The sequence below is a fragment of the Chiloscyllium punctatum genome, chromosome 17 (genome assembly GCF_047496795.1).
Source record: "Chiloscyllium punctatum isolate Juve2018m chromosome 17, sChiPun1.3, whole genome shotgun sequence".
NCBI lineage: Eukaryota > Metazoa > Chordata > Chondrichthyes > Orectolobiformes > Hemiscylliidae > Chiloscyllium > Chiloscyllium punctatum.
The window spans coordinates 19,215,128-19,229,789 of record NC_092755.1 but is presented as its reverse complement, the minus strand read 5'-3'; positions in this window follow the sequence as shown (position 1 = coordinate 19,229,789).

Below are 14,662 nucleotides of genomic sequence, written 5' to 3'. Positions count from 1 at the left end.
AGAAATTAAATTGATTGATTATGTATAAATGTATAAGAACGCTAATTCTATTTGATTGTTCAACCGTTTGCTCACCCTGAACATATAATCATTCAGAAGCCAAACACTTTCAAAATGTTGGAGTGACAATGCATTGTTTTGAATCCTGACATCCATGGATATGTCCCGCCCCAAAGGCAGGACCGATCCAGCAGAGGGGGCAGCTCAGTGAGATATAGTCGGTAGGTAGTTGCTCTGGGGGTCTCCAGAATTGACTCCAGACCTAATGAAGTCCCATGGCTTCAGATTAAACATGGACAAAGAATTCTCTTACTGATTACCACGTGACATCGTTCCTCGTCTGAATCAGTGCTCCTCTATGTTAAACAACACTTGGAGAAAGCACTGACTGAGGCAAGGGCACAAAGTGTATTCTGGCTGGGAGATTTCAAAGTCGACCACCAAGAATGGTTTGGCAGCAGTACTACTGATCACGCTGGTCGGGTCCTAAAGGACATAGCTACTAGATTGGGTCTGCAGCAGGTGGTGAGGGAAAGAACAGGAGGGGAAAAAATCAAACATGACCTCATCCTTACCAATCGACCAACTGCAGACGTATCTGTCCATGACAGTATCGGTAAAAGTCTCGCGGTCACGTTCAGAATGAATTCTATTATGTTGTGCGGCACTATCACCATGCTAAATGGCAGACTTCGAAGAGATCGAGCAACTCAAGACTGAGCATCCTTAAGACACTGTGGATCATTAATAGCAGCAGCACTCTACTCCAGCACAAACTGTAATGTCACGACCCATCATATCCCCCCACTCAACCATTACCATCAAGGCAGAGGATCAACTCTGGTTTAATGGAGAGTGCAGGAGTGCATGCCACGAGCAGAACCAGGAATATACAAAGATAAAATGTTAATCTGCTGAATCTTCCAAACTGAAATACTTGCATGCCAAATAATATAAACAGCAAGGGACAGACAGAACTGAGCTATCCCACAACAAATGCATCAGATTTACTCTCTGCAGTCCTCCTAATCTGATCATGGACGGTGTTGGATGATCAAACACCTCACTCCACAACTATCCCCATCCTCAATGATGGAAGATCCCAGAACATCAGTGCAAAAGTTAAGGCTGAAGCTTTCGCAGCAATCTTCATTCAGAAGTTTTGAGTGGATGATCCATTTCGGCCTCCTCCCGCGGTCCCCATCATTACAGATAGCAATCTTCTGCAAATTCGATTGACTAATATCAAGAAACGTTTTAAGGTACTGGATACTGCAAAGGCTATAACCCTGATAACATGCCGACAATAATCCTGAAGACTTGTACTCCAGAATTTCCCGCTTCCCTAGACAAGCTGTTCTAGTACGGTTACAAACAGACAATGGGTAAAACTGCTCAAATATGTTCTATACATAAAACGCAGGACAAAGTCAACCCATCCAAATACCGCCTCATCAGTCTACTCTCCATCATTAGTAAAGTGATGGAAGGTGTCATCAACAGTGTTATCAAGCAGCACCTGCTAAGGGACGCCCATTTTGTGTTCTACCAGGGTCACTCAGCTCCTGATCTCATCACAACCTTGGTTCAAACATAGAAAAAGGAACTGAATTCCAGCCCTTGATATCAAGGCTGCATTCTGCCAAATGTGACATCAGGGACCCCAAGCAAAAACGGTATCTCATGCAAACACTGCATTATTGGAGTCATACCTGACAGATAGGAAGATCGTCATTGTTCTAGGAGGTCAGTCATCTCAGCTCCAGAACATCTCTGCAGTAGTCCCTTAGGATAATGTTCTAGGTCCAAACATCTTCAGCAGCTTCAACAATGACCTTCCTTCCATCACAAGGTCGGGAGTGGGGATTATCCAGGCTTGGGCTGACAAGTGGCAAGTAACATTCGTGTCACACAAATCCAGACAATGACCGTCATGAATAAGAAACAATATAACCACTTGTTATTCAGCAGCATTATCATAACTAAATTTCCGCACTGTCAAAATCCTGGGGGGTATTATTGACCATAAACTCAACTGGACTCACCACAGGTAAGTGCAGATCAGAGGCTAGGAATACTGCGCGATTAACTCACTTCCTGACTTCCCAAAGCCTGTCCATCATTTTCACGGCACAAGTCAGGAATGAGATGAAATAATCCTCACTTGCCTGACTGAGTGCAGCCCCAACAGCACTAAAGAAGCTTGACACCATCCAGGACAAAGCAGCCCATTTGATTTGTACTACATCCACAAGCATTCACTCCCTTCACCACGGTCGCTCAGGAACAGCAGTGCGTACTATCAACTAGACACAATGCAGAAATTCCACAAAGATCCTCAGGGAGCTCCTTCCAATTTCACGAACACTTCCATGTAGAATGACAAGGGCAGTAGACTTTTGATAACACCACAAATTTCACATTCCCCTGCAAACCAGTCAACATCCTGATTTGGAAATATATGGACGTTCCTTCCCTGTTGCTGGTTCAAAACACTAGAATTCCCTCCTTAATCACTAGTGGGTCAACGCACAGCACGTAGATTGCACCAGTTCGAGAATGGAGCTCAACACCACCATCTCAAGCGCAACTCGGGACGGGCAAGAAATGCTGGGTCCATTCAGTGATGCCCACATCAAAAAAAGATTTTTTTTAAAAATTGTTCCATGTTGAGAACCTCGATGGGACAGATTATCTGATTTGAACACAAACAGGAAAGCAGTGTTTCTAATATTGCACATTTCAGACATTTTCTGTTATTAAAAGTGTGTTATGTGTTCGATGACATATTGTTGCTGAGTTCTGTGATAAATTTAACTTTTTAGTTAAAATCAACAAAACTGGTGTAACAGGCTCAATCCTTCGAAATGACCAGATTGCAAATGACACTCATCGTAGAGATAATGTACTCCCGCCAGGTGAGACTCACAAATAGTAGCTTACATTCGACAGATTAATGGACTGCTGACTCTACTAAATCCTCCCACCGTCTATTTCACAGGGGTTACCATTGATCAGAACATGAAGTCAAATCAACTTACAAATACAAGAGCAGATCAGAGACTTACAATTCTGCACTGTGCTGTTTTAGCATTGTCTCTCTGTCTAGTGGAAATATGTTCTACACACTGACTGTATCAATCTTTGCAGTAATGGATCAGTTTCAATCAGATGCCCCCCCCCCCGCCATTCTTCAAAGTTCCATCGAGTACACACACTGCCGCTCATATGACAAGCCGTCGTCACTCAGCAGCTCACAATGTGCCAAATGGCGTCTGACCAAAGCCCATTACATTTTCAGCAGTATGTCTCCTCTCTTGTATTCTTGTTCTCTTGAAATGAATGCGAACATTGCATTTGCTTTCGTAACTGCCAACTGAACCTGCACGTTAACCATAAGGGAGGACGAGTGCTTCAAAATCCTTTTGTGCTTCAGATTGAATGGATCCTATTAGAACATAGTGTCTGCCTCTATTCCGTCTATCAAAGTGCATATTCTCACACGATTCCATATTGTGTTCCATCAGCCACATGTTTTCCCACAGTCCAAAACTGTCCAAGTCTTTCTGCAGCCTCCCCATTTCCTCAATATCATCTTCCCATCAAACCATCACTGCATCATCTTAAAACTTAGTAAAACTGCCTTCAGGTCCTTTTTCCAGTTTGTCCATGTATAATACATTTCCTGGCTCCCAAAGGACTATCCACCATCTACAAGGCACAACACTCAAGGTGCTTGACTCCATTCATGTTGAAGCAATAGCTTGAGTGGAATTACACCTGCAAAGTCTTCACTCTCTGCTCCACTGACTCTCGGTCGAAGCACACCCTGACCCGTTCTTTGGTGAGTTTACTTCATTATGGCGCACAATCCCAGTATATTGATGGCATTCTGTCTGGCTACTAACTTTGTGGTGTCTACACCAACCAATGTCACTGTGTGTTGATAACGATGGAGGGAGGTGGGGGGAGTAATGTCCATAATGAATAACTGTGTGACTGCCAGAATGAAAGCTGCCCGACAGCCTCGGATATATCTGTGCCCGCTGTCACCGCTGCAGACATTATCGGTTTTCCTGAGAGTCAAGGCAAGGCAAGTGACGGAACTGGACGACGTTCCCGGCTGTGTACTCAGATCCTGTGAGGACCAACTGGCAGACGTATTCACATACAACTTCAGCTTCTCCTTCTTACAACCCGAAGTGCCAAACTGCATGGAGAAGATCACCATCATCCTCGTAAGTGAGAAAGCATATGTAACATGTCTTAATGACTACTGCCCAGTGGCTCTGACCTCAATAAACATGGAGTGATTTGAAAGGCTGGGTATGGCCCACATCACCTCCAGTCTCCCAGCCTGACCTGATCCCTTTTAATTTGCCCACTGTTGTAACAAGACCAGAACATATGCCATGCCTTGATCCCTGCACTCATCCCTGGGACATCTGGGCAACAAGTACACCGACACCAGACTCCTGCTCATTGACGACAGCTCCACCTGAAAGATCATTGTCCCCTCCAGACTGATCTCAAAATACTGTGACCTTCGTCGCGGCTCCACCCTCTGCAACTGGATCCCCCGGTTTCTGACCAACAGACCGCAATTAGTGAAGAGAGGTATCTGCACCTCAACCACAATTACTGTACTCCCTGTACCCATGCGGCTGTGTTGTCAAATTCCAAACAACGCCAGCTGCAAGTTCGCTGATGACATGCCCACGTAAATACAGGTATCCCCTGCTTTTCAAAAGTTCACTTTTCACTGCTTCCCTTTCCAAATGACCTACATTAGGACCTGTTTTCGCTAATCAAAAGGAATCCAAAGAGGATTTTCACTTTTAAAAGAAAGCCGATATTTTTCCCCATACAATGAATGTCTCTTCGCTTTACACCGTATCAGCTTATGAAAGGAACACGGTACTTTCAGATCGTGCGGGAAACTGGTATATGTCTAAGACAATGTTTAAAGCGATTTTATCTCCCTTTCTCCCTCATGAGGTACTTCAACAGAGTGAGGCATATAAGGTTACAGCTGCACAGGAGATGTGCAAAGCAAGATCGCTCTTAAGAGGACTAGTATTATTTAAAGTTAAAGATGTCAATTCGTCAGTCTAATTACAGTAGGGAAGAAAGGGTTCCTGAGTATGCTGGTCGATGTTTTCAAGCCTCTCTATCTTCTTCCTGTTGGAAGAGGTTGTAAAAGATCATTACCGGTTTGGGAGCGATTTCTTTTTTGCTACCAGCCTTTCGGCGACAATGAGAAGTATAGATGAATAGAAGGTTGCCTTCCGTGATGGTCTATGCTGTGTACACAACCGTCTGTAATTCATTATGGTCCTGGGCAGGGCAGTTACCATGTAACACGAATTGAATGCTTTCAGTTGCCAGTATACAGAATAACAGTAAGAGATACAGGTCATTCTAAACTGGAAGAGAAAATGGGTTGAGTTTCCTCAACCTTTGCTGCAATAATTCTGTGATATGCATTGAAAGCTTATGGAGGGGGGAGACAAGCTTGTTCAATGAAGAACAGAGTGTTCCATTATCAAAATTTGATTCTTATTATGTCATGAAGTTCAGTTGCCTCTGAAAAGTGTTTTAAAACAAAGTGGTTTTCTGATTTTTACAGGATATTCAGAAACGTGTTTTTATTCTCTTTGAATCTTATAGAAGAAACAGATTTCGGCCTTAATACACGTATCACAGACACACCAACTGTAATAGGACCACAGTGTCTAAATATAACCAAGGTCAACATATGGACCTGTCAAGAAACATGGGATATAATGATATGCAAACATGATATACAAACGGAAAATGGTTGGGAAGAGAAATAAAAAGATGAGGAAGTATCTGCAGAGAGAAACAGAGTTAACATATTGATTATGATGTGACACTTCTGAAAAGTCAAAGGTTAATTCTGTGCATCTCTGCTCAGATTCTGCCAGATTTGTTGAGTTTTGCTCCAGCTTTTTCGATTTTTTTTCTTTCTGAACTGTGAAAAATTGTCTGATCTGACCGATAACAGCAAAACCCCTGTCTCACTTGGATCTCAAGTAATTTGTTATGGACATTAAATGAAAAATTACAAAGTTCCTGTGTTTGACAAGGCTCTAAATATTGATGACGTATTGGATTCTGAGAACTTGCCATGAAAATGTTAAAACAAAAACAGAAGTTGCTTCTAAAGCTCAGTAGGTCTGGGAGCATATGTGCAGACAAATCACAGTTAACGTTTCGGGTCCAGTGACCCTACCTCAGAACTGATGTTAGCTCGGCAAATGTTGGTTGATATGCAGAAGAGGCTGGACAGCTGTTAATGGAGATTGTTAGTAGCTAACAATAGCGGTTGAGTAATGGAAGGCGATGTGAGAACTAGGCCTGGTGTATTATCGGTCGCGGGATATGACATTGGGGAGTTCAGGGCCGAAAGCTATTGAACTTGATTTTGAGACTGAAGGGTTGTCGGGTCCGCACACGGTAAATGAGGCGTTGTTTTTCCAGTTTGCATTGACTTTTCACTACAGCAAGCCTGACACAGAGATATTGGCCAGGGAACAGGATGCGGTATTAAACTGGCAGGCTACTGGATGCTCAGGGTCATTTGTATAGGTACACTTTGGATGTTCAGTGAAGCGGTCACCCAGTCTACCATTAGTTTCCCCAGTGTAGAGGAGACCACATTGTGAGCAGCGAATCTATTAGACTATATCGTGGGAAACGTCGGTAAGGTCCTGCTTCATTGGTGCAGTGTGGTTGAGCCCTTGGATAGTGAGAAAGGAGGACAGAAGTGCGAAAGTGTTACACCTTCGGCAGGGGCAAGAGAAGTGCATCTGTGGTGTGGGGTGAGGGCGGAATATTGGGAGTGAATAAAGAGTGAACCAGCGTGTCCTGGTCTCTCCAGAAAACGGACAAGAGAGAGGAGGGAAATACGTATCTGGTGATGACATCTTGCTGGAGGTGGGGGAAATGGTGGCTGATGATTCTCTTCGTGTGAACGCTGGTGGGATTGTAAGCCAGGACAAGAGGAATTCTCTCGCTGTTTCAGAAGGGTAAAGAGAGGGTGAGGATAGAAGTGGAGGAGGTGTGTCAGACCTGGTTGAGGGCCCTATCAAGAACAATGCTAGGGAAATCCTCATTTGAGGAAGAAAGTGGACATATTGGGGGCCACATTTTTGAAATTGACATCATCAGAAGCAATGCGATGGAGACGGAATAACTGGTGGAATGGAATGGAGTGTTTGCAGCAAACAGGGTATGAGGGTGTACACTCCAGGTAGCTGTGGGCGTCGGTGGGTTAATACTAGATGTTAGTGGCCTGTCGATCCCCAGAAATGGAAACAGAGATACCGACGAAAGGAAGGGATGAGTCAGACAAAGACTAGGTGAAAGTGAGGGAGGGATGCAATTTGGAAGTGAAATCGATGTCTTTTTTTCCAATTCAGGACAAGAGAGGGAAGCAGAATCGAGTTTATCGAGAATGTATTGGAGAAAGAGTAGTAGATGGGGCTGGAAAAGAACTGGAACAGGGAATGGTCTTCGCACCCCATGAAGAAACAGGTTTGACTGGGGCCCATGTGTGTATCCATGCACCCCCCCCCTCCCCTGTGTGGCAGGAGCAGGCTGAAGCAATGGGTCTGCTGGGCAGTTCTGTTCGTGGATTTTCAGGAGGAGAGTCAAGTGAGCTCTACTATCAGAGACCATCAGCTTGGGGACTGTTATGTGGGGGCAAGTGGGGTGGGAATAACCTGATGAAATGTGGTCAGTTTATCATAGTTGACACAATGGCCTGATGTGCCATGGCAGCGTCATGGTCCATGAGGTGACATGTGGAGGTATCTGAGAGCTGGCGCTCAGTCCCTGCAATGTAGAGGGTAGTCCACCAGACGACAGCAGCACCACCCTTACTAGCATAGGCTGAATAACAAAGTCAGGGTTGGATCAAAGCACATGGCGTGCAGCCTGTTCAGAGTGTAATTTATGGATTGGGTGAGGGGATGCAGAGAAACTAAAACAACCAATGTCACATCGAGCATTCTCAACGAACAGATTGAGTTCAAGCAAACACCAGAGCGAGAGGTCCAGGTGATGGAAGAGTACTGGAGCTTGGCGAAGACTCTGTGGAACAGAGAGTGGAATCTTTGCCCAATAAAATGAGGAGAATACGATGGAAGAAGAGTTCAGCATCATGCCGTGCCCGAAATTCATTAAAGTGGGGACAGAGCGGGATAAAGTTGAGACCTTTTCCAAGTACAGAACATTCAACATCAGATACGACAGCAGGTGCATTTGGGTGAAGGGATGCAGTCAGAGTGCAGGGAACGGGTCGCGAGGCAGGGTTAAAGAGGTCATAGGCATCTCTGTATTATTGCATCTTGTGGGCTCCATATATCTGAAGAGCATGGCGAATGAGCCAGAGAAAGAAATAGAATTGGGGAGTGGTGCAGCCTTGAGACAATGGGATGTGATGCTTTTGGATAGATAAAATGTTGATATCACTGGCACTGACATCACACGATCAGTCCTCAAAAAGTAACTGGTTGAAAATAATCTGAACCGTAATCTTATTGTAACGCCCTGATTTCATAGGCGTGACACTCAACCCGCAAGATCTTACTTCTCTGAGATTTTAGACCAAACTGTGAAAACTGTTAATAATATGTTGATATTATTAACAGGACAAAGTCATCCATGGTTTTGGAAGGTACTAGAAGGGCATAGTGTATTTGTCATTCCCAAACGCTCTTGGGAAGGTGTAATTGCTCAGTGAGGAAATTACCACCACAGAATTTCCTCCGATTCCTATTGACCACAGTTTACTCAGGGTCCCTGATGCCACATGAGTCAGATACTACTTTGATTCAAGGGAAGTCACTCTGATCTCACCTCAAATGTCATTGGAAAATCCTCAAAATAATAAAAAGCAAAAGGATAGAACACGGCTTGTTTGAACAGTGTGTTCACTGTCCTCACAAAATTTAAAGGAAAGCTGATACATGGACTTCTGATTCTGAGGAGAGATTCGTCCTGTTTGTGATGAGGCTGTTTGGTTAAGCGCTGTGACACAGAGACAGAAAAACAGTCCACTCTGTACCATGGGGAACAAAACCATCCTGTTCATGTGCATCAGGCAGTGACAGAAACACACTCTTCTCTGTTCCGATTGGACATTGATCATCCCAATCTCATCATTTACTAATGATCAATAGCAGCACTGAAGCCATCAGCTCCCATCATCCCAGTTGGAAAGCAAAAAGTGAACGCAATGGTCAGACGAAATGGGAGTAATTGGGGAATTGGTGTAACTTACAGTGGGCGTGCTAGAAGAAGGGTATAAGGGAGATCATCATTGGAAGAGTTTGTAGCAGCAGAAGGGGTATTGCAAGGAAAGTAGGAGTGTAAGGAAAGAGTAGGATGGAGGACCAAGAATGGCAGATGAAGTTTTAGTGATAGGGAAAAGCTTGTTTTTGAGGAAGCGGGATTGTGTGCAAAAACATCACTGTTCAGGAAAATCAAGATCTGGTTTCCATTCAAAATTAAGAAAATATTTCATGTACTTTATTTTCTACCACTTGATTCTTGTTCAGATTGTACATGCACACTATATTTCTGTATCTCCATCAAGTGCAGACGACATGTTTTTTTTCACATCTAGTGTGGTGTTTTTGAATTTTTTTTTACATTTTAAGGTTGACATGACAATATGATTTGATCTTGTGCAGTTTGTCCATAACATAGAATTTAATTGCATATTTATCTTCCTCACACTAGCTAATTTAAAGAAACAATGAATTAGTCTGTGTCCATCCTGCAGATGAAAAGTTTCTTCTTTTCTGTCTATTGCAGTGAATGTAACAAAGAACAGTGCCTCCAAAATGCTAATGTTCCAGTGCAAGGTACCTAAAACTAGTTCATCCTGAATTATTTACATGCTTTATGACTAAAATATGCAGAGGAGCAAAGTGTAAAAGGTGAATTCAACTCTGTGTCAAAAATGTTATTTGTGGCTTCCTCATAAAGGCTGTTAGCCACATCACTCTGCAAACTGACCAAAATAAGAAAAGCCAGAGACTGGAATTCTCAAATCTTCCTCTGAATAAGATTTGGAGAACTGGAAGGAAATCACGGTTGATTTGTGATATTCATAAATGATGATGGTGAGAATGTGGAAGATGTGAGTTGCCGGTGGCAGTGGAATGATAAATAATGTTGTGGATGACACAAAGCTGAGCTACAGGAGGATAGAAACAGATTATTCAGATAACCAGATAAATGGCCGATAACATTTAACACTGATAAATGTGGGATAGCGCATGTCAGAAGTAATAAGACAAGTGAGTCCTCAAACTATGAATGGGGACGGCTAAATTTACTCGTTTTTCCTTTGCAGCAGGGAAGGTTGAGGAGGGAATATGGTACAGGTGTACAAGTGCATAAGGGTTATGGAGAGGCTGAACAGACAGAAGCTGTTTCCTTTAGTCAAAGGGACAATAAAAAAGGGACGCATTTTTGAAGTGAAAGGCAGGGATTTGAGAGAGGATTTGTGGAAAGTGTTTCGCACTGAGAGGGTGGTATAAATCTGAAATGCATTGTCCAGGAGGGTCGTTGAGGGAGGTAATCTCACAAACGTTTAAAAAGTCTTTGGATGTGCACCTGCTTGTGCAGACGTGATAGGCCATTTCTTTGTTGCATGATTCGATGCGGTGGCAGCCATGAAGACTCTGATATGTTCTGAGGCAATAAGCAATGGCAGTTGCTGGTGTGTTCCTTTGACTGGACTGAGTCAGTGGTGAGATTACAAACCAACATCATCTCGTGCAAGTTCTCACAATGCACTTACTCAACCTAGGGCATCTCTGGGAACATCCAGGATAATTCACATGCTCAGTGCAAGCATTGTCCAACAACAGCACGAGCTCTTTTTCCACCATTATTATAGCTACAACAATATCATGGATATAGCTTCTCCTTTAATATAATGCAGACTTTTAGCTATGAGGGTTCTAGTTCTCTGAAGCATAATAAATTCCTTCCCAGTTATTCACTTTGACAAAAAGCAAGCTTTCCTCTTTTTTGGAGCCAGTTGTTTATCACAGAATTCCCCACCCCACTACACCCCGACCTCTTTCCCCTTTAATATTTTCTTGTGCACAGTCTTCCTGATCTCACACGTCTCAATCCCTCACAGTCCCCCACACTCTCCATCCTTATTTGTGAATCCCTGATAAACCTGCACCTCTTCTCTTTCATTTATTCCAACTTACATCTCACAATGTGAACTGATATGATTCCTTCCCTCAGCATGGTCATTAGATTAGATTAGATTAGATTAGATTACTTACAGTGTGGAAACAGGCCCTTCGGCCCAACAAGTCCACACCGCCCCGCCGAAGCGTAACGCACCCATACCCCTACATCTACCCCTTACCTAACACTACGGGCAATTTAGCATGGCCAATTCACTTGACCTGCACATCTTTGGACTGTGGGAGGAAACCGGAGCTCCCGGAGGACTGGCCGTGCCTAATGTCCTGTTCACCTCGACCTTCTACTCAGTTTCTGACCTGCTGCTTTGGTTCCCACACTCCTGCTTAATTCGTTTAAATCCATTCGACTTACACTAGCAAACTTCCCCACAAGGACGTTGCTGCGCCTCCAGTTAAGATGCAACCTGTCTTTTTGTACAGGTCCTTCCTGTCCTGAAAACAATCCCAGTTATCCAAAACTCTGAAACCATCAACCCTGAACTTGCTTTTTAACTACATGTTAAGCTGTACTGCCTTCCTAATCTTTGCCTCTTTTCCATATGGCACGGGGAGTAACTCAGAGATTGAAGAGGATTATTCAGTCCCTCTCACACACACACATTCACACAGACAGACAGACAGATGCCACATTGCTTTGCAGAAGAATACCAATAACTTTATAAATAATCAGAATGATAACTGGAATGAAGGATTTAGTTAAAGAAAGGATGAGAGAAATTGCGTTTCTTCTGGATGTCAGTTTACTCGCTGAGTTGGAGAGTTCATTTTTACACGGTTCATCACTATACTAAGGAACATTATCAGTGAGCCGCCGGTGAAGTGCTAGTGTTTTTTTCCGAATTTATATTTAAGTGTTTAGGTTTCCTTGAGTAAGTGATGTAACTTCCAGTCTTGGTGATTTCATGTCCCGTTCTTTTTCTCAGAGAATGTTAGTAGGAATCAAAATAGATGTGTTTCTTGATGGAGTTCCGATTGGAATGCCATTCTTCTAGGAATTCTCTTGCGTGTCTCTGTTTACCTTGTCCTCTATGGATGTGCAGACCCAGTCAAAATGGCATACTTCCTTATCCATATTAGATTACTTACAGTGTGGAAACAGGCCCTTCGGCCCAACGAGTCCACACCGCCCCGCCGAAGCGCAACCCACCCTGACCCCTACATTTACCCCTTACCTAACACTACGGACAATTTAGCATGGCCAATTTACCTGACCTGCACATCTTTGGACTGTGGGAGGAAACCGGAACACCCAGAGGAAACCCACGCAGACACAGGGAGAACCTGCAAACTCCACACAGTTAGACGCCTGAGGCGGGAATTGAACCCGGGTCTCTGGTGCTTTGAGGCAGCAGTGCTAACCACTGTGCCGTGCCGCTATATGTAGGGATACTAGTAATAGTGGATCATGTCTTTTTTTCTGGCTAGTTGTTGTTCATGTATCCAGGTGACTAGTTTTCTGCCTGTTTGTCCAATGTCGTGTTTGTTACAGTTCTTGCAAGGCTTATTCTTCCTGGAGCAGAACAGACAAAGATGTGAGCTTATTGCGATGCTTAAAATTATGAAAAACATGTTGCAGAGTAAAACAGGAATACTCTGTTTCCGTTCGTTGGCCTTACAGCATCATGATTTCTAATTTCAAGATTTTTAGCAAAAGATCCAGGAGTGAGATAAGGAAAAAACGTCTTTATTGAGAGAGTTGTTAGGATTCGGAATGGACAGCCTGGGAGAGTTGTGGATGAAGATTAAAAAGAGAACAGGCTATGTATTTGGAAATATGAATTTAACAGGCTGCAGATAGGGCTGGCAAATCGGAGGCACTTTGGAGACATTACTTGAGCTGGTGCACACACTGTGGCCAATGGCATGCTCCCATACTTTAAAGTTTTGTATTCTATCATGTGGCTGATGCGAATAAAAGTGAATCTCCGGTTTTTTCCCCTTGTAAATGCTCGCAAATACCTGATTATTTGTTGCAGAATAAGCATTTAAAATGCAAGTATTACAAGGTCAGCTTCATTATGAAGTCTAATTATTACTTAGAACATGAATATTCCAAAATTTGTATTCCAATTACTAAAAACAAAACTGTCATTTTTTTTGGCAAAAAATAGCTGGCCGACCACTGGGAATGACGAAGGGAGTAGGCATGATGTGCAGAAATGTCCTGTGGCCATTACTCTCGAAAACAAGTGTACCATTTTGGATTCTGATTTTGTGTGTGTATTAGCAGATGGGGGATGGATGTCAGGAAATCAGCAGTAGCCAGGTTGGTTGCATTACGACTGGCTCTGGGGAGTAGCAGGAAAGGAAAAGGTAAACAGGGTCTTAGGGATTGAAGAGTCGATTATTAGGCGGACAGATCAGAGATTCTGTGGCGTCAAGCGGGAATCCAGGATGGTGCGTTGCCTCTCAGGTGTCCAAGGTGCTTCTGAGTGGCTGCTGAATGTTCTCAAAGGGGAGGGGGAGCACCCAGAAGTCATTGTGCACGTTGGCACAAATGAACCAGGTGGACAAAGGAATGTGGTTCTACAGAATAATTACTGGCATCTAGGAGAATAGTTAAAAACCAGAACCTCGACAGTGGTAATCTCCTGATTACTTCCAGTGTCATGAGCGAGTGAAGGTAAGAATATGGCAGATAAGTATGTAACTAAAGAATTGGTGCAGGGGGAGGTATTCATAATTTTAGATAATTTGGAGCTTTTCTGTGACAGAGTTGACCTTTTCACGAGGGACTGGTAGCACATGCACTGGAGAGGGGAACCAATATCTTTGAAGCCAGTTTAGCTAGTCCTACAAGGGAGTGTGTATGCGAGATTGGCAGGAGGTGGTATCCTCAAGAGTTGGCGAGGCAAATGTGAGGCTGGAAGGAGATACAGTATTCAGAATAGTACGTTGAAGACATAGATCAGGCTGGAATACGATAGGGAGCAAGGAATGCCTATGGATTAAATTGCATTTATTTCAATGCAAAAGGACTAAAAGGTAACGCCAATGAATTCAGGTTGTGGATACGTAGCTATTGTGGATACGTTGTGGATAGAGTAGCTATTACAGAAACATGGCTGAGGATGGATAGGACTGACAGCTTAATGTACCAGGTAAAGTGCATTAGGAGGGACAGAGATAATGGAAAGAATAGAGGGAGTTTCATTTTTGATTAAGGGGAGTATCACAGCAGTGATCAGAGATAAAACAACCGATGAATCATCCAGTGAGGCATTGTGGGTGGAACTAAGACAAAAGAAGGGGGTGGTGACATGAATGGGGTTGTACTATAGGCCCCTAAATAGTTAACAAGAATTACAGGTTCAAAAATATATACAGAGATTGGGGAGACTTGCAGGAACATTCGGGTTGTCATAATAGCGGTTTTATGTTTTATAACACAACTA